The sequence below is a fragment of the Leguminivora glycinivorella genome, chromosome 1 (genome assembly GCF_023078275.1).
Source record: "Leguminivora glycinivorella isolate SPB_JAAS2020 chromosome 1, LegGlyc_1.1, whole genome shotgun sequence".
In the NCBI taxonomy this organism is placed as follows: domain Eukaryota; kingdom Metazoa; phylum Arthropoda; class Insecta; order Lepidoptera; family Tortricidae; genus Leguminivora; species Leguminivora glycinivorella.
In genome coordinates, this window is record NC_062971.1 from 16,812,662 (window position 1) to 16,838,204 (window position 25,543).

Sequence of the window (25,543 nt, forward strand, 5' to 3'; positions counted from 1 at the left end):
AATAGTGGATGGAAAAGTAGTGGTATTCTTTATACAATGCCTACAGCGTTCTTTTTTTAAAGTACAGTGTTAAAAAAGATGTTTTTGCTAGATGAACTGTCACTTTTGACTCTGATTTGAGTATAGTGTCGGAAACAAATATCAAATAACTAAAATTTGAATTAGACAAGCAACTTGGAAGAGAAAGCCGCCATTCAAAATTTGAAAAATCAGTAACGTAAGAAAGAAAACATATAAAAACATATGCTACGTTAAATAACGCTTATTAGGCTCATGAGGTTGTCCAGTAAAATTAATCAGAATATTATTTTCACATCCTTGTCATATTGTCATGAGTACGAATGGCCCGCTGCGCCGCAAATAAGATGTCAGAGATATTAAACAACGCAAGCTCATTTAGATGAAGTGAGAATTCTCTTGTGGGTTTCATTAGAATTACATTGCGTTATTGGAACGATGGGTTAAATTTATGTAACGTCAATGGTCCGCAATGCAATAAAAATCGTGCGAGTAAAATCGCTCGCGCGCCATCTAAATGAGATCCGCTCATGCATTATTTTTCATTAGCACCTCTCTTCCCGAAATAAAACAAATGATGCAAGATCAATCATTTACTAATTTCCTTGTAAAATATCCACAAGTACTCGTGATACGATAATATGGAGCTTTCTTTATGTCATTGTCATAGATAAGTTGTTTTGTTGCTCGAAATAAAAAAAGTTTGAAAATAAATCTTATACTAAAATATAATTTAAAAAACCGGCCAAGAGCGTGTCGGGCCACGCTCAGTGTAGGGTTCCGTAGTATTCCGCATTTTTCTCAAAAACTACTGACCTATCATGTTTAAAACAATTTTCCTAGAAAGTCGTTATAAAGTTCTACTTTTGTGATTTTTTTCATATTTTTTAAACATATGGTTTAAAAGTTAGAGGGGGGGGGGGGCGCACTTTTTTTTCCTTTAGGAGCGATTATTTCCGAAAATATTAATATTATCAAAAAACGATATTAGTAAACTCATCCAACCAACAATATATCACACGTTGGGGTTGGAATGAAAAAAAAATCAGCTCCCACTTTACATGTAGGGCCCCACCCTAATAAAACATTTTTTTCCATTTTTTATTTTTGCACTTTGTTGGCGTGATTGATATACATATTTATTGGTACCAAATTTCAGCTTTCTAGTGCTTACGATTACTGAGATTATCCGCGGACGGACGGACGGACGGACGGACGGACAGACAGACATGGCGAAACTATAAGGGTTCCTAGTTGACTACGGAACCTTAAAAATAGGGGACACCCTACAAGATCGATTTGGCCTCAAACTAAACATAGCTTGTATTGCTTAGGTATACTGTGGTTGTATTATGGGCATAGGTGTAAGTATATTTAATAAGGGTTCCTTTTGAACCTCTTATGGTAAGGAAACCTAAAAAATGATAAATAATTTGATTACGAGCCTAATGAACACAAGTTAAATTATAATCTATTGAAAATCTATTCTTTTTCTTTCATATGTGTAATTTATTTCGGTTTTAATTGATTACGAGCCTTTGGTTTTTCTCGGTAAACATATTTCTGCCCTAATTTTGCGTTATAAAGGTTACTAGCTAACTTGTTTGTCAAACCTACCTGTAACTATGATATTTTGTCCTATCTTGTCGCTTCGTTGCAACCGTACAAAATTAATTCTTAATCTATTCCAAGGTGGTCCAACTCAAGTACTTATTTACTTCGATATCTATTCAATGTTGTACGTCACAAAGCCGTGCCACGGATAATTTGCCGCAAAAGCCTTGCCAAATCGGGATCAACCTAAAAAGAGCCAAAATAAAGTGATTAAGGCCCGCTGCGTCCGCGCAGGCCTTTTGGATAAAGAATAATCCCCCATGAATAAATAATACCAATAGCTTTGTGTGACGCATTGTTCATTGACAAGTATTTGACAAAATAAACTTTGACAACATGAATTTTCTGTTAAAGGAAAATAAATCTAATTTGGTAGATCTTTAAGTTTACTTGAAGTAAAATAACTCTGTATTCGCAAGCTGCAGCAGTTGACACTCGGTACATTTAAAAGCAAAGAGTTCTTACTCGAAACAAATTTTCAATTGAAGTTCAATCTTCGCGAGCTTAGCTTAAGCTGTAGGTTACTATGGCTGTCATTTACTCATCCATATTATATTTGCAACGATTGTTTTGTTGCTCGCATTTGCACTTGGCTAAAACATGTAACTCTATCCCCATGTTATAAGGTACCTTTTCGTACTCAGTCGTTAATTCTCTAAATCCATCTATCCCTAATCCGGCGGCGCTTAGTTTGAAGTTCTTTTTTCAAAGAAACGTTCACTTTCGGCACTACGCTTATCCAAAATAAAAACGCACAAAGTATGTAATAGAAATAAGTGTATTTTCAACTGTTTGCTAGACCTTTTAAAGCTTAAATTAATGTTTTCGGTTCCGAACTTCGTGATACTTTTTCTGTGTAACGACATCTGTCTTCGATAATTAGGTACGACTGGGTGGCCTATTCCTGTGGTCCTATTTGCGACATCTCTATTATTCTCATAATAACCCCTTTTGTAACATTGTCATCGATGTTTTCACTTTTAAAGTAATCCTGTATTCTTGTATTGGGTAAACAGTAATCGATAGTTTTGGCTAAGGCTTTGAGTTAAGCCGAAAAGGGTTTAGTAAAGTTTTGTTTTGTAAGTCAGTCACGTATTAATAACGACAAAGTATCTATAGACTTGTGACACAAGATAACAATTCTTAATTTCACTTTCACTATTGATATTTTAGACAATAGTGCAAGGTCCGTCTCGTTTACCTTGGTTTTTAATAATGATTTGTACTGACAAAGAGATTGAAGTTTAATAATCATATTTGCTTTTAAAGTACGTAGACTTAGTCATAGTGATATGTTTCATTTCTATTAGGAAGATGTACCCTTCGTCTTCTTATAACGACATTTTTAACACTGTTGTCACACTGGTCACCGATTGTCACCAGATCGGCAATTTTGACATTTGGTATGACGTTTTAGTGCTTATACTATTACCGTAGCCTGTATCATTCATGGCCCGACACGCAAGTGGCCGGTCGGTTTTTAATAGTATTCGTAATACACAGTTATAATTGAACCAAATTTAGCCCGTTAACCCTCTTATTTCCATTGAATCGTCAAAAATTACACTAATGATTCACACAATGACTGGATCATTTTTATTTCCAAATTATTTACTTTCTAACGTATAACAGGTGCGAAGAACACAATACAACAAGGTGGGAGTTAAAGTAAAAAGTGTAATATTTCATATCAAATCGACATTGCAAATTGGGTGTCAAAACAGCGTGATAAAATTAAAATTGATTGTGTTCTAATTTTGACTAATGTCGTTTTACTCGTAACAACGAGGAAACGCGGTCTAAAGAAAATTGAAACCCTTGAAACGCCACCCATAGATACACCTCGCGCTAATAGCGCCCCTGTACTGAAACGAACTAAGGCGTTTTTCCCACAAATGTGCTTTGTTGTCCGTTTTGAAATTCGGCTACAATTATTCGAGATTACCCAATTATTCGGCTAAGGCTTATTAGTGCGAATGACGCGGTGTTCTCGCGGTAGTTGGGCATAGAACAACTGCTTTAGAGATGTGTAAAACTTAATGCCATATACTGTTACACTACATGAGAAAACTGAATAGATTTAACAACGTATTCCTAATCATATTTTAAGATTATAAGGTACCCAGTGATGTGATATCATTCTTCACAATTCTAGCGATTGATTTGAACTGACGCGTCTGCTGTAGCCATTTCCTTCTGAAAAGCGGCGGTTTTGTCAGTTTTGCCAAACTGTTATATTATTCAGTTACGAATTGAAAAGGAGTAGGTAGGTACAAAGTAACGATGGAAGATGGATTACTTGATCACCGTTCTTGCGAAGGACTTGAGCTGACACGTCTGTAGTAGCTATTCCCACCTGAAAAGCGAGGCTTTTGCCGGACTGTTATTTATTATACGGTTACATAGTGAGAATAGTAATACGTAACAGTAACGATGCACCAAAGCATTGATACCCGTCATATCGTTGCTTATTTGCAGGTGCCGTAGCCGAATGGCATTTCTGCGACGCGAAACGAAAACGAAACGCCGCGAAAGGTAGTCTGGCTCCGTCGCGCCAATACGCAAGAGCGATAGAGATAGATATCTATGAGCGTTTCGTTTCGTGAGCGTTTATGTCTTTCGGCTACGTACTCAGTTCCCTGATCGATTTGAACTGACGCGTCTGCAGTAGCCATTCCCACCTGAAAAGCGGCGCTTTTGCCAGGCTGTTATTACGGCCGGCGCGGGCGCCGCCTCCTCTAATAAACATATCGCTTCGCACGGCACAATGGAACAAAACAATGGAACGACTAATAAGCGGTGCGTTGACGGCCCTGTTTTGAGCCGCTACCGTTTCTGGCACGTCATCGTGTTGGACTCTGCAATTACTATTGTTTGGTAGGTTCAATCAAAAAGTGACGGTTCTTTTCGCTTTGTTCGTGGTTAAATATAATAGAAGTTTGTTACATTAAGGAAAATTCATGAATCACGATAAAATGGAACATAGATAATAACACAAGTATTCACTTCACATTGATTAATAGTGGGTCTCAAAAGTGACCTACTTTGTTTTTCAAATTCCAAATTGTCGATTTTCATTTCAAAATTCAAGTGGTTTTATTTATGTGTCAACATTAAATTAAAACCCTATTTAAACGTTGACGTTAGTGCTTAAGTGTCGACAAAATGACAGACATTTTAATTTAATGCCGAATGATATTAAAAAGCACACCAAAAGTATGGCCCTCGCAAAATATTGACGCAACAACTTAATTAAAAGGCCAATTCAAACGTGCACTGACACAGAGCGATATGTGAATGACGTAATTTATCATCGTGCTTCTCTCTCGCGCCAATACAGCTACGGGGAAGCACAAACGAAATGAATGATATACTTTAGATGTCCTAAGGATTAGTGTAAGTTATAATAATTGGCGTGTAAGCCTCCACACTCCGCTGTGACTAATGGCGGAGGATTAAATATTCGCAAAAAGTTTATTGCTTTGTTTGTTGTTTAACTTCAATGCCGAATAAAATAATTTTTAAGAAAAAAAAAACCAACGCCTTCGGGTACTGGTGAAAGCTACTTGCGAATGTTGGATTATGTAGAAATGTGTAAGTATTTTTTAAAACTGCTTTTAATGCTTTAATTATTAGATGGAAACACAAATGAATATACGTATAACGTTAAGGTTTGAGGAGTTTCCTCAATTCCTCATGAATCCGATTATATTATAAGAAATCGAAGCTTGACAAACTTTGACTTCAAAACATATGCTTAACAAACATAACTAAATAAATGTCACTGTTCTGAACTTAAATGCATGCTTTTCTTACAAAAATACCAAAGTCACTATGAGTGTGCCGTTCAGGTTTGAGGAGTTTGGTTCTGGCCATCATCAGCAGTTCCACTGCACCAAATGTCACTGTTCTGGACGAAAGTGCATGCTGTTCTTATAAAAATACCAAAGTCACTATAAGTATGCCGTTCAGATTTGAGGAGTTCGGTTCTGACCATCATCAGAAATTCCACTGCACCAAATGTCACTGTTCTGGATGAAAGTGCATGCTGTTCTTATAAAAATGGCAAAGTCACTATAAGCGTGCCGTTCAGATTTGAGGAGTTTGGTTCTGGCCATCATCAGCAGTTCCACTGCACCAAATGTCACTGTTCTGAACGAAAGTGCATGATGTTCTTATAAAAATACCAAAGTCACTATAAGCGTGCCGTTCAGATTTGAGGAGTTCGGTTCTGACCATCGTCAGAAATTCCACTGCACCAAATGTCACTGTTCTGGACGAAAGTGCATGCTGTTCTTATAAAAATGGCAAAGTCACTATAAGCGTGCCATTCAGATTTGAGGAGTTTGGTTCTGGCCATCATCAGCAGTTCCACTGCACCAAATGTCACTGTTCTGGACGAAAGTGCATGCTGTTCTTATAAAAATACCAAAGTCACTATAAGCGTGCCGTTCAGATTTGAGGAGTTCGGTTCTGACCATCATCAGAAATTCCACTGCACCAAATGTCACTGTTCTGTACGAAAGTGCATGCTGTTCGTATAAAAATACCCAAGTCACTATAAGCGTGCCGTTCAGATTTGAAGAGTTCCGTTCTGGCCATCATCAGCAGTTCCACTGCACCAAATGTCACTGTTCCGTACCTAAATGCATGCTGTTCCTTTATTAACACAAAAATCACTATATGTTTGCCTTTCAGATTTGAGGAGTTCCCTCGATTTCTCCAGGATCCCATCATCAGAACTGGGTTCTGAGAAAAATGAGACCAATCTGTATGTATATACATTCAATCAAAAAAAAAAAGTTTCAAAATCGGTCCAGGAACGACGGAGATATCGAGGAACAAACATAAAAAATAAAATAAAAAAACATACAGACGACTTGATAACCGTCCTTCTTGAGATATGAGGCGACGGTTAAAAAACCGGCCAAGTGCGAGTCGGACTCGCCCACCGAGGGTCCCGTACAAACTTTCTTTCAAACTACCTAGTTAAAAATAATCTCATGTTTTCATATGTGACAATCCATCACAGAAAGGCCCTTATGGCAGGTATTGAGTTAGGCACAGATCCTAAATCTGCATTAAATAAGCTATCTAATACAAAAAAAATCATGGCCCTAGGCCACGTACTTTTTTTTTAAAAAATCATCAAGCATACACATGCTAAGTATTGCACTTTTGAGAAAACGTGAAAAGAAGTTTGAAACTCACTTTAAGGGTGTTCCCATTGGAAGTTACATAGATGACGATTGATTGTGTATCTCAAGGTACATTTCTTTGAGAATCAGTTGTGATTGTGTTTCATCGACTTCCAGATCATGAAAAATCGAGCTTTGATTAGGGCAAGTCGCTTATAAGAAAAAATTAGGAAAACATATTTTTTTGGCTTTTCTTCTAATATGTTGCTATCTGAACTATAGTACATAGTTATATATGTTTCAACTTACATTTAAGGATAGAAATAAAATCCCATGGTTCATTAAATATGTATATTTTAATCAGAATATCACAATTAGAATATTTAACATCTGCTCCTATAATAATAATAATTTTCGTATAGAGACTTCTAAATTATATTTAATCAGTCTACACATTTATAACTAAAGTGTCAGAATTATTCTGCATGTCTTATTTTTTTATTTATAAATTTTTAAAGTTACATAAAAATCACAAATTATTGACTCCCATACATTTGGGAAAAGGGCCCTTATGACCATCACAGATAAAAATTACTCATTGCTAATGTATTTTATTATTTTAGTTACTTATCTTGTATTATAACAGAATACCAAAGAAAAAATGTTATATGAAGTAAACTTAAAATCTTGATCATTAATCAGTAATTCTCATAAAACGTTTATTATAATTATTAATTCACACAGTACCTACCAGATCGATTTGTAATTCTTAATATTTGTTTTTTAATTATTTAAGACACAGTATATCGGAAGAAAACACATCTTACCACCGATAATGTCACCAATAAGGGACCATTCATCCGCGTGAAGAGCGCGGCGTGCGAAGTGTCGCGAGTAAGAGAGAGACAGTGGTAACGGCGGCATTAGTCAAAGGAAGAACATCTTCGCTTTGACACGCCGCCGAGTGAGGTTTGAAGTCAGATTGCACTTAGTAGCTACTCACGAGTAAGATTTTTATTTTAAAGTGACGACTAGGTACCTAAATCGGGTAATTTTTAAATTAGGTATCAAAGTACTTCATTGAATCGTACCTATATAACATAAACTAACTTATAAACAAAAGTTGTAAGTAATTACAACATTTTTTAACAACAGTTTTCATATTTTCGAACGCGCTCTGGCATAAGGGCCCTTTTCTACTAAACTTTGAGCTGAATTTTAATATAGAAATACTTAACGTACACTACTGAAACCAAGCTACAATTGCACGTCTATTCGTATATTTTACTATTTTGCATAAATTCAAAAATCGATAATTTCGAACGATTTTACAAAAACGTCGATATCTCCGTAACTAGAAACCGCCATAAGGGCCCTTTTCTTATGGATTGTCACATATAACTCTAATGACTTGACTAGAAGACAAAAGTATAGGTACTAATGAGCATTATTTAGTTTGCACGGTTATGTGTTAGCTTTTACCCGCGGCTTCGCCCGCGTAATAAAAGTATTCTTATTGAAACGTTTACAAAAAATAAGATTTTCATTTGGATCCGTAGGTTTCTTTGTAGGGACATCTGTCCGCGATTATTTCGATTAAGGTAAAGCGGGGCAATTCTCGACTGGGGGCCATTGTAACTGATCTATTTTCTGTACGGTCAGCCAAGAAAGTGGTTTACCACTTTTCGACTCTATTGATCGAAAAGTGGTAAACCACTTTTTTGGCTGACTGTACCTACCTTACACATATTACTATTGTTTTAAAATAAATTCTTGCAATGATTGTAGAATTGTTACACAGCGACCACAGCGTAGGTAGTAGGTACGAATATGTATGTATTTTACCTATATAAATATTTATACTGGGGAAACTTCATACAACCCACATAGCCAGTATCTCGACGCTTATGGTCGGTAGGGTAAAAAGTACTTCCTTGCATTATCGCTTACAATTTTTTCCATTTTGCTTATACTTATTGCAAACGTAAACATATAAAAGGCAAGCAAACAACGATCTTCTTACAGCACATTGAATGTAATATTAGTTATTACGGATGCAGTATACTCGCCGATGCCTACTTATTAATCCCTTCCCACTGAGCCACCTGCATTTTACACTGCCTAGATATCGATTGCCGACCGATTATTCCGACCCCAATCCCTATTCTTATCCCCGTCCCTATCTCTATCCTTGTCCCCGTCCCCGTCCCGTCCCTCCCCTATCCCTATCCCCGTCCCCGTCCCCGTCCCCTATTTCTATCCCTATCCCTATCCCTATCCCTAACCCTATCCCGTTCCTGTCCCTGTCCCTGTCCTTGCCCCTGTCAAATTATCATGCTAGGAGGTGAACTTTGAAAAAGTGCTCTCTTAGTGCTCCTCTAAGGAACTTCCGTGTCAATTTAAAATCTCTTGAACCAGAAGTAAAGATAAAAACTATACCTATACTTATGGCTATTTTGGATATTTTAACCCCATTGCACAACAACAGGGGAGAAAATTTCTTTTCCACCTCATTAGATTTTAAAATCCTTGTATTTATCGTGATCAGCGACCCGATAAACCATAAAAACGATACCCATATTGTGTTTTTGACTTTACCCCTTTGCACCCCTTTAGGGGTCAAATTTTGAAAAAACCTGAAACATGTATTTAGTCATATGTCTTTAGGAATCCTCCTGTGAAGTTTCGAATAAAATAGTCAAACTAATCTTGTTTCCCCATACAAACTTTGAACCCCCATTTCACCCTTTTAAGAGGAGATTTTTTTAAAATCCTTTCTTAGTGCTCCTCTACGCCATAAATAAGGAACCTATGTGCCAAATTTGAAATCTCTAGGACCAGCGGTTTCGGCTGTGTGTTGATATATTATGTCAGTTAGTCAGTCAGTCAGTTTCTTCTTTTATATATTTTTTGATATTTAAACCCCATTGCACTACAACAGGGGAGAAGGTATTTCACTTCCGCCTCGTTAGATTTTAAAAACGTTGTATTTATCGTGATCAGTGACCCAATAAACCGTAAAAACGATACCCATATTAGTTTTTTGACTTTATCACCCCTTCTCACTCTTTTAGGGGTTAAATTTTCAAAAAACCTGAAACACGTCTTTAGTCATATGTTTTTAGGATCCCTCCTGTGAAGTTTCGAATAAAACAGTGAAACTAACATTGTTTCCCCATACAAACTTTGAACCCCCATTTGACCCCCTTAGGAGGCGAATTTTGAAAATCCTTTCTTAGTGCTCCTCTACACTATATAAGGAACCTACGTCCCAAATTTGACATCTCTAGGACCAGCGGTTTCGGCTGTGCGTTGATATGTCAGTCAGTCAGTCAATATCTTCTTTTATATATTTTTTGATATTTAAACCCCATTGCACCACAACAGGGGAGAAGTTATTTCACTTCCGCCTCGTTAGATTTTAAAAACGTTGTATTTATCGTGATCAGCGACCCGATAAACCATAAAAACGATACCCATATTGATTTTTAGACTTTATCACCCCCTTTTCACCCTTTTAGGGGTTAAATTTTCAAAAAACCTGAAACACGTATTCAGTCATATGTCTTAAGGAATCTTCCTGTGAAGTTTCGAATAAAATAGTCAAACTAATCTTGTTTCCTCATACAAACTTTGAACCCCCATTTGACCCCCTTAGGAGGTGAATTTTGGAAAATCCTTTCTTAGTGCTCCTCTACACTATATAAGGAACCTACGTGCCAAATTTGAAATCTCTAGGACCAGCGGTTTCGGCTGTGCGTTGATATGTCAGTCAGTCAGTCAGTCAGTCAGCTTCTTCTTTTATATATTTTTAGATTTTAAAAACGTTGTATTTATCGTGATCAGTGACCCAATAAACCGTAAAAACGATACCCATATTAGTTTTTTGACTTTATCACCCCCTTCTCACTCTTTTAGGGGTTAAATTTTCAAAAAACCTGAAACACGTCTTTAGTCATATGTTTTTAGGATCCCTCCTGTGAAGTTTCGAATAAAACAGTGAAACTAACATTGTTTCCCCATACAAACTTTGAACCCCCATTTGACCCCCTTAGGAGGCGAATTTTGAAAAATCCTTTCTTAGTGCTCCTCTACACTATATAAGGAACCTACGTCCCAAATTTGACATCTCTAGGACCAGCGGTTTCGGCTGTGCGTTGATATGTCAGTCAGTCAGTCAATATCTTCTTTTATATATTTTTTGATATTTAAACCCCATTGCACCACAACAGGGGAGAAGTTATTTCACTTCCGCCTCGTTAGATTTTAAAAACGTTGTATTTATCGTGATCAGCGACCCGATAAACCATAAAAACGATACCCATATTGATTTTTAGACTTTATCACCCCCTTTTCACCCTTTTAGGGGTTAAATTTGCAAAAAACCTGAAACACGTATTCAGTCATATGTCTTAAGGAATCTTCCTGTGAAGTTTCGAATAAAATAGTCAAACTAATCTTGTTTCCTCATACAAACTTTGAACCCCCATTTGACCCCCTTAGGAGGTGAATTTTGGAAAATCCTTTCTTAGTGCTCCTCTACACTATATAAGGAACCTACGTGCCAAATTTGAAATCTCTAGGACCAGCGGTTTCGGCTGTGCGTTGATATGTCAGTCAGTCAGTCAGTCAGTCAGCTTCTTCTTTTATATATTTAGATGTCATTGTCCAGATTCCCGTCCGCGGTCGATTCACGACGGACGTCCGCGTAGTGGGTTCCTAGCTTAACTTGAAAGTAAAAATATGAAAAGTTTTTTGTGAATTAAAAAAAAAGTTTCCAAGATACAAACACGATTATATTTTTCCTGTAATATTTAGCATAAAACCAATGTTTCCTAAAATTTTCATAATTTTTAGTTGGTAAACTTCGGAGATAAGGGGGGGGAACGGTATTTTTTTTACATTTTCCTTCAAAATTCTTTTTTTTTCCACAACAAAAAAATTATAAAAAATAGTTTATTTACGTTCAATTTGCGCTCTTTCTAACGATATCCCACTTGATCTAGTAACTTGAAATTTACAGTTTGTCCCCCATTCATTTTGGCCATTTTCTACAATTAAAATTCATAAATTAAAAAAAATATACTTTCTATTTGTAGAGGTTTACAATGTTTATAACTATTCCAAATTTCAAGTTGATAGCATTAGTAGTTCTCGAGATATTTAGGAATGTGACAGACGGACAGACAGACGGACAGAGTCGCACCATAAGGGTTCCTGTTTGTACCTTTTTGGTACGGAACCCTAAAAAGACGGTATGACTGTGTACAAAATAGCGCTAAACTATAAAATACTGGGGACGCTATTGCACAACACCCTGCATTTTATGATTAAGCACTGAGACTTGGCACAGGTTGTTCCTTGGGTGGCCCTGAGTAGATAAAGATCGGGAGGCATCGAGAGCCCCCCTTAATTTAGGAGGGAAGAGGGGGGAAGGCTGGCGCCGCCGCGCTTCCTTTGAAACCATATTTCTCCAAAACTATACAAAATAGGGCATGCGATATATCATTTTCGGATAAATGAAGGACGAGGAATTCATTTTTGGAACAAAAAAAATGTATTTTAGAACAAAAATACAAAATAAAATGGGAAAATCTGAAAACGAGATTTTTTTTATACATATTATTTCACATTTTATGAAAACTGTAATGGTTTTTTCTAAATAAAAAATAATATTGAATAGCTACATTTATCTAGTTTTAGAAAATGTATAATTTGTTATAGAAATATATTATAGGACGAGTGATAAAAAATAATTTACATCGCCCGATAGGGTGATTTGAATGCTCATTTCAATAAGTTTTGTCAATGATTTCAGGTATAATCACTATTTTTAACACACGAAAGCCGTAATCATTGTAGTTTATGGCTATTTTAGTGATTAATGAACTTAAAATAAAATAAAATACATTTTTTTTTTAAATATTAAAAATGTGATTATTTTTTTTAACATTATCCTATTTGGTTCTTTCTACACAATATATATCTAAAAGCAATAAATATCAATAAAAAGCCACATTTATGCAGTTTATAAAAATATATAGTTTGTTATATAAATATATTACGAAACGCGAGATAAAAAATAATGAAAATGTAAATTTTAATGTACGGGTCAGCTTGCATTATTCGATGAGGTGAGGTAAAGGTACTACCCGCTATGCAGTGGAGTTCGTCTAGTAATACAGAAATATACTTATTCTAATAACGTTTACACATGTAGGTATATCACGACCCAGTACAGAAAATTGTAAAAGTCCTATAATATAGTTTATTTTGATTGTAAAATAAAATTGCATGTGACTTAACCCATTAACGGCTGAATTTTTTTCATGTCGCCGATTTTGATAATTTTTAAATATATTACTATATTTCTCTCCAGGATCAGAGACCGAAAGTTAAAATTTAAATCGGACCAATAGTTTTGGAGAAAAATACTGATGCCATATGGCACCTCTAGCCTTGTACCGTGTCAACAATTACAAGTTGTTATTTTTTAAATATTTATGTAACTTGTAAGTTTTACGTACATTAAGGATAAAGGCCTAAATCGTACTGGCAACTACGTTATCTGGATTGTTTTTTACACTATTATAAGACCCATCTAGGAGGTACACCCTCAGCGCATGGTACCAGAAAATGACTGATTGTTTAGGTAGATTCCAGACATAGCCAACTGCTTTATATTGATCTCACTAATTTTGTTCTAAACCGTTTGTGAAACAGTCTGAATATATCTGTATATTATTAGTAACCACTAAGTGACCAAAATCTTCATCACAATGTAGCATTGACATCCTAATTGTTCTATAATGGCTAAAAACGAGGTATATGAAGCTCCGGTGTAAGGTTATACTATTTATGAAGCTTTTAATTAAATTGATACCGGTATTGAGATTTCTTAGCTGTAAAAAGCATCATCCTATCACGCCATCATCCTATCTTAATCTCAACCAGTGTTGTTAGAAATTAATTTATAACCAAGTGGGTTAAACCTTGATATACTGTATGGGAAAGAGGACCAACATAGATGTTATAACTCAAAACCTTACTTTTCTTGAAGCAATTTCACTAGATATGTTGAAATAGGACAATAATAGTCTAAAACTAATCAAAACGCTAAAACATAAGAGGAATTAAAACATAATACACGTAATATTATATCATTTGAAAAGACAACATACTCGGCTACTGATGCCGTACGGCATCGGCAAATTTTGCCGTGCTATACACGGAAAGTGAAATTAAAATTTAATAGTTTTTGAGTACCATCGGATCAATAATATATACCAAAATAGAATAAAATGCATTTAATTTATACTTTACTAGAAATAAAACCATTTTTGACCATTTTCCTCAGACCGAACATGAAGAATTTGCCCATTTTTAGATACTATATTTTTGGGTACTCGAAATTAGTAGATATAATCCAAATTGCTACAATATATGTGGTTATAGTGATAACTGGTACCCTTAGGTATCTAATTCATCAAAAATCTGTTTAGTTTTTCTATAATTGTAACCTTAGACAGCGAAATACTAAGCACAGGAAAAGCGATGCCGTATGGCACCGCTAGCCGTTAATGGGTTAAATATTGCAAAAAAAATGTCTTAATCACGTTCTCCCCTCCTAAAGCAGTTCTGCATGCATAGGCTTGAAGATTTTTTAGTTTACTAGCAGAATTTAGTTACTTCCTTTGGGCCCCCTTAAATCGGTTTTACCCATCCATAAAAGATAAAATAAAAATCGTCATATTCTTCCTTTCAGTATCAATGATAGTTAGTTATTGCGCAATAGTGCCATAAAAAATAAACTAGATTCGTATTAGCATTAAACATTAATGATTTTTGAACTAAGACATTGCTTTTGTACAAAGGAGAACCTCAAAAAATGGTCTGACTAGACGAAAAATGTGTATCGGGGCTAGTACTCAAGGCTCTCAAAAAGTGTAGCTATTTTGAGTTATTCAAATAAAACAACATGAATAGTCTGAATTTAATTATGTATATATTACACTGCATACACACAACATCCACAACATCCACTGCATAAGCACATCAGCTCCGAACATTTAATTTAAAAAGTATTTTTTTACGATTGCACCTTACGCGGCACTGTTTTTTACACCTGCATCCGACAATTTCGAGGCATGTTTCTGCAGCAACAGGCAACGTTGCGGGCAAGTAGGCTCCCAAATCCCAATTGTTACAGACTTTCGTCCAGCCACAAGTAGCAAATAATGGCAAATTTTGAATTGGGTTTAGTTGACCCCATAAATGGACACCTTGATATACCTATAACCCTTACAAAAATGGTGCAAGGCAGCTTTTGTCGGTGAAATGCTGTTAATTTGTCGGTCTTTTTTGGTTAATAACTATTTTTGGCACTCGTTAACCAAAGTACAGGACGCAGATCTGGAATAATAAATATGTCAAGTAAGAATTATCCATAAATTATGCAAATCATATAGATAACTACTATTTCACAAGATGTATTAGGATCAGATGTATATATCTGACCTATCATATCAATCGATCATTTCATGTAATATAAATAGTTAAATTCAGACTATATAGGAGTATGTTGTTTAATTTGAAGTACTCTAAATAACTACACTTTTTGAGAGCTTTGAGTACCTTTACCTCACCTCATCGATTCATACAAGCTGACCCGTACCGTACATCAAGATCGCCCTGCCACGTCACTTTCATTATTTTTTATCTCGCGTTTTGTAATATATTTATATAACAAACTATATATTTTTATAAACTACATAAATGTGGCTTTTTATTCATATTTATTGCTTTTAGATATATATTGTATAGAAAGAACATAATAGGATAATGTTATAAAAAAGTTATCACAATTATTTTTTTTTATTTTTGTATTTGTATTTTTTTATTTTAAGTACATTAATCACTAAAATAGCCATAAAATACAATGATTACGGCTTTCGTGTGTTAAAAATAGTGATTATACCTGAAATCATTGACAAAACTTATTGAAATGAGCATTCAAATCACCCTATCGGGCGATGTAAATTATTTTTTATCACTCGTCGTATAATATATTTCTATAACAAATTATACATTTTCTAAAACTAGATAAATGTAGCTATTCAATATTATTTTTTATTTAGAAAAAACCATTACAGTTTTCATAAAATGTGCAATAATATGTATAAAAAAAAATCTCGTTTTCAGATTTTCCCATTTTATTTTGTATTTTTGTTCTAAAATACATCTTTTTTGTTCCAAAAATGAATTCCTCGTCCTTCATTTATCCGAAAATGATATATCGCATGCCCTATTTTGTATAGTTTTAGAGAAATATGGTTTCAAAGGAAGCGCGGAGGCGCCAGCCTTCCCCCCCTCCTCCCTCCTAAATTAAGGGGGGCTCTCGATGCCTCCCGATCTTTATCTACTCAGGGCCACCCAATGAACAACTGTGCCAAGTCTCAGTGCTTAATCATAAAATGCAGGGTTCCCATACAAGACATAGCAATAGCGTCCCCAGTAAAATACGAGAAATACCTAATACTTACAACAGGAAAACGTCAATATCAAAATGAAAAGAATTAAAAAAAAATAGCTGTACATATATATTTATGTAGAACTATTAGGGCCGGTTGCATCAAACCGTCTGTCACCGTTAAAGCGTTCGTTAAATTTTATTGTATGCGAAGTTCCATAGTCATCTGCTGCGTGACGATGATGTGTCTGTCAAATGTGGTTGATGCAACTGGCCCTTAGACTGTAGAATTATTGAGTGTAGAGTCTGTAGAGAAATATTACTGCATATTGATTTAGTAACATGATCTTCACAAGTTAACACATTAAATTCAAACAGGATTTAATAACGTCGTATAAACGTAAGTTTTACGCGATTAAGTGCCGTTTTAATATATATTACTGCGTTATTTTTTTGTTGACTGTACGTACGTCCCCTTACTGCAAATACCGACTATGTGCAAAAAAGTGATTTTGAGATAATGCGATTTTAATGTTTGAAGGTACGATTTCATATGAAAACATGAAAAAAATTACTATTTGTATACAGCATTCTACAGCCCGTATTGTGTTGTTTAATACTTAATCGTAAACAATATCCAGGCTTGATTTGATTGCCGATAAAACTACGATTTAAAAAAAATAGTAGCAAACTTAGTTGGTTTTTCCTGTAGAAATAAAAATTTGTATATTTCTCTTATTAATACATATAAAGCAGTGTTTCCCTTTGATTAAGCTTTGCTTTTAATACACTTTACTTATGATTTGCAAAAAAAGAAAAAATATACAAAAGTTTTGAACTTATTTCAAAATATATTAAATATTCTCAATGACATAGGCGGTTTTAGTTGCAGGAAATATAGCTGCTCTAATTTTATGTTACAAAACTTCACTTATCATTGTTAATTTAACTGGTACATTTGTAATTAAAAGTTTTTTAACATTACTAACCATTAATAATACTTTATTTATGGTTTTGAAGAGTTATTCTCAAAAAAAAATTTTGAAAAAAATCCTCTTCAACCGGTTTTAGGAGATTTTTCACAAAATACTTTAACCGATTTCAGTAAAATTTAACAAGAAGTAACGCAATAGCATTCCCTTGAAATCACAAAAAGAATTTTACAAATCGGTTAATGCGTTTTTGGGTAATAGCATAATATGCATAGGTACTTACTACATACTAGTTCACTGTCTCAGCAATCCGAAGTCCGCCATAATTTATGTTCGAAATTTCACTATCTACACTGTTACATTTAGTATAGGTAAATAGTTTTTGTACGCTCAATAACCTGAAGTAATAGTTTATTTAAAGTTTTGTAGTATTTACGCCAAAGTCACTAAAATGTAGGCGTAGATGAGGTAATAAGTAAGAAAAAGTAATGTGTAACGGTAATTACATAGGTTTCTGGGGCGATTTAAAGCAATCATGTTTGCAATATTCTTACGCCCCCAGTTACATGCAGTGTTTTTCATCACACTTGCAATAAAAAGATAAAAAAGTATTTATGGTAGTCCAAAATACAAATTTAAACACTCTTTTGGGAAAAAGTTTTTTCTTTTACTCCTGATACGCCTTCGTGCGATTGCACACTTACTGCGCAAGAGTGATAAAAAGTTATTAAACAACATCTTCATCGCTGGTGGAATTGGATACAAACACGTCCGTAACACGGCTGACAATGCTAGACTAACTAGGTATTAAGTGATTGGAAGCACTCATGGTACTATTTAGTTACGATACCTTTGTCAAAAAGTCTGCGTAAGTCCATTTTCTTGAACGCAGAGATAGCTAGTTGTTTATCGAGCTTTAGACCGAGATAGAAATATGATATGATACATTAAGAGGTTTGAGGTGGTTCTACTGAACTGGAGTTTAATTTGTGGCGTTGATTTTCTTGCCTTGTGCTACGTCCAGATCTCGACATGAACTTAAGCCTAGTGCCCACTAAGCTCGCCGAGTCGAATCTCATTAATTCGCCTTCTGCATTTCTTATGAAACTACGTCCATTAGCGACGCGTCGAATCGGATTCATCGTTCATTGTAAATGTATGCAGGGCTCGATTCGACGTGCCTCGACTCCACCTAAGTGTCCTCAAGACTTTATTTAGCCTTTGTGACAGAGATTTAATACCTAAAGGGTACCATGAGTGGTTTCAACCACTTAATACTGCAGTTGGTGAAGTGGTACACAGTTGTGACATCTGAAGTCTACTCGTACCGTAGGTATGCTAGTAAGTAAAGTAAAGTAAAGTTTATTCATTGTTAACTGTGTACATAAGATGGTATGATATACAGGAAATACAGTATCAACAGTGCCCATTTCGAGCGTACAATATTCTTAAAAACTACTGACTATATTAGCTTACTGGCTAACTTATAATTATTACCCGGTATATTTCAGAAAAAACTCATTTAGTTTGTAGAACATCGTATGAAAAACGAAGCTTTATTTAAGACAAACAATGGGTTATAATTATGTATAAAGAAGAGAAATATGCAAACATTTATTTCTACAGGAAAAACCAACTAAGTAGGTATTCGACTGTTTCATTAAATCGTATTTGATCGTCAACTAAATACATTCTGAATATATATACGACAAAGTAGTAAACAAAAAAATATAGGGTTTAAAATGCCATACACATAAGCGTATAATGTGAGAAGTATGTAGGTATGTACATTCTTCGCCACTTTAGTTCTAGTAAGTAACCGTTGAGGGTACTCATTCTTTCGATATCGAATAACGTACTCTAAATAAAACGTCAATAACTTAACCACAAAATTAAAATTTTGTAAAAACCCCCGACATAGTGGACCGATTTTCATGATCATGAAACATGGCTAAGAACACTCCCTACCAATTCAAACAAAACAGCATTCAAACAAAAAAACTAAGTCTAAATCGGTTCATCCGTTCGGGAGCTACGATGCCACAGACAGACAGACAAACAGACAGACACGACGTTAAACTAACAAAAATTTTCATTTTGTCCTCTTTTTTTAAAACATAGCCCTATTTTTTGTTGGATATTATGTTCAGAAAAATATTTGTCAGTGATGTGATGTCTGTGCCATCTCGTTAAATCGCAAAGGGTTCCGAGCCAGCGGTTCTCAAGTGTTGCCATATGTAGATGTAGGGTAGCCAAAAATATTTTTTTTTCGGACTTTTATAAGTAAATACAAAATATGATGTAAAATACAGTTGTATTAATGATGTTTTTCTTGATCTTGGCAAGGCTAAAAATAACTTTTTTATTCATTTTTATTACACATTGAGCATAGTAGACATATACTAAACAAAAACGAATAAATTTATGGTTTTCCAGTTTCGGAAGATCATAAATTTCTTCGCCTGAGATTGGCGAAAGATGTTTAAAACAGGAAAAATAAATTAATAAGTGACAGTTTTTTTAACTTACGGTTACTTCCTCCTTGAATAATTATAATCTTAACCCGACGTCTGTATCTATCAGAAAATTGACATAAAATAATTATTTTGATATATTTTTTAAAGTCCAACGTCTTATGTTAGGATCCTTATCAAAGACCACAGATGAAGGGTTAAGTGCGACGGTCTACGACTCTACGGCGTAGCAATAAAGCTACATGGTACGAGTATGCAGATTAATAACATCTATCATTTTAACCAATATGATAAACTTACTAATTAAAAAGATAACTACTTAATATAATGCGACACTTTTTTGATGTTTTGTGTCACACTTCACACAAATAATTTAAATACAAAAAAAACAACAGACATAATTATTTTGACGATAGATCAGCGAGTAATATCTTAGGCGTACTATATACAATTTCCAAAGAGACGGCAATATTTTACTCAAGTAAGTAAAACATTGTAAAGATAGTTGGTTGTTATGCAATGCTACAATGTGTTTACAGTAATATTATTAATGAACAGTACTGAAGTATTTTACTTGTGAAACAAATATTATTTTACACTTGTGTCAATAGAGAAAACACGACATATTTATCGTAGACGGGAAGGTGACTTTGGCCTACATGTGAGTTCCGGTCTAGACTGCAATTACAGCAGATACAGCAAGTCTAGACTGCAATTGCCCCTGGGGCCCAAGTTACAATTTACAAGTGGTTATCAATGTATAATATGACAAGTTGCAAAGAGACTTCCGTTTGTAACTTGTAACTTTCAGTTTTGAGAAATGGGTCCCGATTTCTCGACAGTTATTAGTCTAGTAATATTAGTGTGTTCATGGCTAGTTGGCAACCCATACGATTTGACAGTTCGTGGACTAATATCGTTCGAGAAATGGACCCCAGCTAGTCTAGCTTGTGACAAGCGAACGAAGCGAATCTATAGGTAAGTACCAAAAAATATAATGAATTAAGAGGAATAGCATGTCAAATTTATAAAACAATATGAATTTGTATATACTTACTGTATAAGTTTCCAAACAATGCAGTTAAGATTTATCTCCAACGATGGTAAATGCGAGGACACCCTACATCAGGAACATGTGATTTGTATTAGTTGTGTCATTTCATACCGAAGACACGCTTTGTGTAAGCTAACAAAAACATTTATATTTCGTTATCGTAGATGAAACATCAGTTGGGTGCTTATTATTTTGTAAGGTACCTAACTACATACCTACCTAGTTGGTTTGGGTTAAAAAAAGAGTTACTATGTGTTTTTCTCCTAGCATAATGCAAACACATCCTTACTCCAGGTCGGCAGACAATAAAATAAAAGCTACCTGGAATATGATAAACGCTGAAACCGGGAAGACGAAACCCCGTGATGGCCATTACACACTAAAAGTTCAAGACCAAGTATTGTCTGCAGACGACGATGTTGCTGGCGCCTTTCAACACTTTTTCACCAACATAGCCACTGATACTACACGGAATTTAAACTCCTCTGTAGTTAAGGCAGGTCTCTACTTGGACAATTACAATGTTAAGAAATGCAGCATGGAATTATATTTCCAATTTACTGACCCCGAAGAGATTATTAAAACTTTCAAGTCCTTAAAAGTTAAAAACAGTGAGGACATTTGGGGGATATCTGTGAAAGTCGTGTATTCAATTATTGACGTCGTGGCACCTTATCTAGCCGATGTGTTTAACGCTTGTGTTAGGGAATGTGTGTTTCCCAATCTGATGAAGTATAGTAAGGTTATTCCTCTGTTTAAATCAGGCAGCAAGGATGACCTTGGAAATTTTAGACCAATTTCCATACTTCCCGTTCTCAGCAAAGTGTTTGAGAAAATTATATTGAACCAGTTGCTTCGACATTTTAACACGAATGGATTACTTCAGCATCAGCAATTTGGTTTTACACGAGGTCGTTCGACGACAGATGCTGCCTCTGTGCTAATCAAGCACATATACGATGCCTGGGAACTCTCGTTAGATGCTATCGGTATTTTCTGCGATCTCTCCAAAGCTTTCGATTGTGTGGAGCACGACACACTACTACACAAGCTGAAGCACTACGGTCTATCCTCTAAAGCTTTACAGCTTGTTGAATCTTACTTAAACGAAAGAACCCAGAAAGTGGTTGTAAATGGTACTGAATCTAACGGTACAACTGTAAAGCTTGGAGTACCACAGGGTTCTATTCTGGGACCTTTTCTTTTCCTTGTGTATATAAATGATTTGCCATGTCTTGTAAAGAACAAATGTGAGATAGTCTTATTTGCTGATGATACTTCACTAATTTTCAAAGTTGATAGGCAACTGAGTGACTATTGCCATGTGAATGAAACTTTGAAGGAGGTACTAGAATGGTTTACAGCAAATAACTTGCTCCTTAATGCCAAGAAGACGAAATGTGTTAAATTCTCTTTACCCAATGTAAGGAAGACAGATACTACCATCACGCTGAATGGCGAAAACCTGGACCTTGTCGAGAATACGCTCTTTCTTGGTCTTACTTTAGATTGCAATCTGCAATGGGGTCCTCATATATCTGCCCTAGCAAAAAGGTTGAGCTCTGCCGCGTATGCCGTAAGGAGAATTAGGCAATTAACTGATGTGGAGACAGCTCGCCTAGTTTATTTCAGTTACTTTCATAGTGTTATGTCTTACGGCATATTGGCCTGGGGAAAAGCAGCAGATATTCAAACCATCTTCGTTCTCCAGAAACGGGCAATACGATCTATCTACAACATGGCGTCACGTGACTCACTGAAGGAACGCTTTAAGGAGATAGACATCCTTACAGTAGCTTCACAATACATACTAGATGTGATAATGTATACTCATAAGAATATAGAGTCCTTTAAGAAACTGTCAGATATTCATAGTTATAATACACGGAACAAACATAAGATTAGATTAGATTAGATTAGATTAGATTTCATTTATTCACAAGAATATATGGTACATAAGATGTTACAAATGAAGATACAGAGCCTTAATACATTCGGCCGTTAGGCATGTGAAAATTGGTGTAGGCATAGCCTGCTTATTCTAGTACATGCGTATATTATATTACTATTGATACTTATAATTATTATGTCATTCAATCATATTTATTAAAGAGCAGTTTCCATGTCCTAGTATTACCTACATTATTCATTACTTACTATCTTAAATAAAATTACATTAACAAAGTATCGCTAAAAAAAGTATCTATTCTGTAATATGTTTTATTAATGAGCTCAGCCTTTAATTTTCTTTTGAATAGATTAAGGTGTAACTCTTTCAACTGCTCTGGTAAGTGGTTATATACTTTAGAGGCCATACCTAGTATGCTGTTTCGCAAAAGCGCAGTTTTTCCAGCTATTGGGTTAATTTTGTACTTGAAACGCCTGTTCCTAGAGTTTTCTGATATTAGTGGGAACAAATCAGGGTTTGATTTGACAAAAACTGACATTTCATAAACGTAAAGGCTGGCTAATGACATTATGTTTAGATCCTTAAAATATAGTTTACAACTTTCAGTCTGTTTTAGTCCACAGATGGCACGTACACATTTTTTTTGAGCACCTAATACTAGTTTTTTGTTTGTAGAGTTTCCCCAAAATATTAAGCCATAACGAAGTATTGATTCTACATATCCATGATAGGCTAGTAAAGCAGTTTTTCGATCAGATATTTTAGCGATTCTTTTAAGGGCAAATATAAAACTATTCACTCGTTTACACAATGTTGAGGTATGTGTTTTCCAGTTCATGTGATTGTCTATGTCAATACCTAAAAATTTAGTTACGTCTGTGTGTTCTACTTTGTGATTATTATATTTTACGTCAAGTTTTATTGATTTTGATTTTGACTGATGGAATTGCATAATTTTAGTTTTATCAATGTTTATTTTTAGCTTGTTCGTTTCCAGCCAGTCGATGATAGTCTTAAGTGTGTTATTTATATCTGATTCGTATGTAGTTGGGTCATTCGATTTAATTAAAACTGTGCTGTCATCTGCGAATAGTATCATAGGATGTTCAATGTATCTTGGCAGGTCGTTTATATAAACTAAAAAGAGCAACGGGCCTAGGATGCTCCCTTGTGGAACTCCACGAATCAAAGGTTTTAATTGAGAATAGTAAGCAGTTTCTTCTTGTGTATCAGGACATAATCTCTTTATTTCAGTACACTGCATTCTATTACTTAAATATGAATTTAGTAAATCTAGGGCGTTACCTCGGATTCCGTAAGTTTCCGTAAGTTATAAGCTAGCGGTTTCCAAGTTTCGTCTACAGAAAGTGAAGAAATCGTTCCTGGGAAACTGTGTAACATTTTATAATAAGGTACCCTTAGAGGCATGGGATCTGCCCTTTACTTCATTCAAGAAGTACATAAAAAGTGCACTTCTCAAAAAGGGGTACTACAAAATTGATGATTACCTGGGAGATACTACACCATGGCCGACTATCCAGGCTCAAAATCTGTCATAGTTTTGCTAGCAGTGTCCCGGGGAGTCATTGTGTCATGCTTAAGGCGCTGTTGCTACTGGCTGTTTAAATTATTGATCCTTATTATTGTATAATTATAATTTGGTATATATATATATATTGACTTGTTGAGTACATACTAGTTATGTATTCTGTAGAATTAGTTGGAGATTGCTAGCTTAACAGTCTCTTGACGTGAAATTTGTATTTCATACGCATTTTTTTTTCTATTTCTAGTTCTTTTGACACTTGGAGAACCTTTACACCTCCAAATTTTTATTTTTTATTATATCCCATTAATTATAATTGACTGTGGGGACCTTTTACATCTCCCAAGATCTTGTTTTCAATTAAGTCAATTTAAACTATGTAACATACAAGCACGGAATGTTGTGTCTTACATCTAGGTATACCGTATTCACTTATTATTGGAATATTTAATACAGCCCGGACAGCTTGAACATGTCATGCTCGCTAAAAAGTCTTTGCTTACGGTGACGTCGTTGATCGGGTCGCCACCTTCCCGAATGAAGGTTGAGGGAGGCGATGGCTGAGATACGCGCCATATTCGTGAACGGGTGCTGTTTGTGAAGACCGGTCTGTTTCAGCTAATAGGGGCTATGCTATTCTATGTAACATTAATTTTGAATGAGATTACGTTGAGGCACTCTGTTCGGTCCTTGTTTGTTTATTTTTCTTTCTGACTCTTGGAGACCATATACATACATCTCCAAGGAAAAAAGTAGATTAAGTATACATATATATTTTTTTTTTCCTTTGCTTAAGACAACAAGAGTCTTTTACAACTCTAAAGTTATTTTAGTTATTCGGTTTTTTTCTTCATGTATAATTTTTTTAGATGTACTTTGACACTTAGAGACTCTATACATCTCTAACATCTCTTATTAATAATCATAATAGCTTTGTACTTTGTATAATTTCTTGTGTTAATATTTTTTTTTTTATGAATACTTTTGCTTATTAAATTGTATCTTGTTTTTTTTTTAATGCATGTTAAATATAAGATGTAATGTTTTGAAAAGAAGTGGCCCGCCGAGTTTCTTGCCGGTCCCATAGTGGATACCCTCCTCCAACTGAGGGGGGACTGAAATCTTCTCGAGGCTGAGGCGTAGGGTTAGAGCCGGCGTAGTTTTATTTGACGTTCATAAGCGCATTGTAATATGCCTACTTGGAAAAATAAATATTTCATTTCATTTCATTTCAAATATTTCATTTCATTTCATTTCATTTCATTTCATTTCATTTCATTTCATTTCATTTCATTTCATTTCATTTCGTAAAGGGTTCGACACAGGCGTCATTTTACACGGAGTAAAATTGGATATTGCCGTTCGTCCTCTTCCTGTGCGGCGGATTCG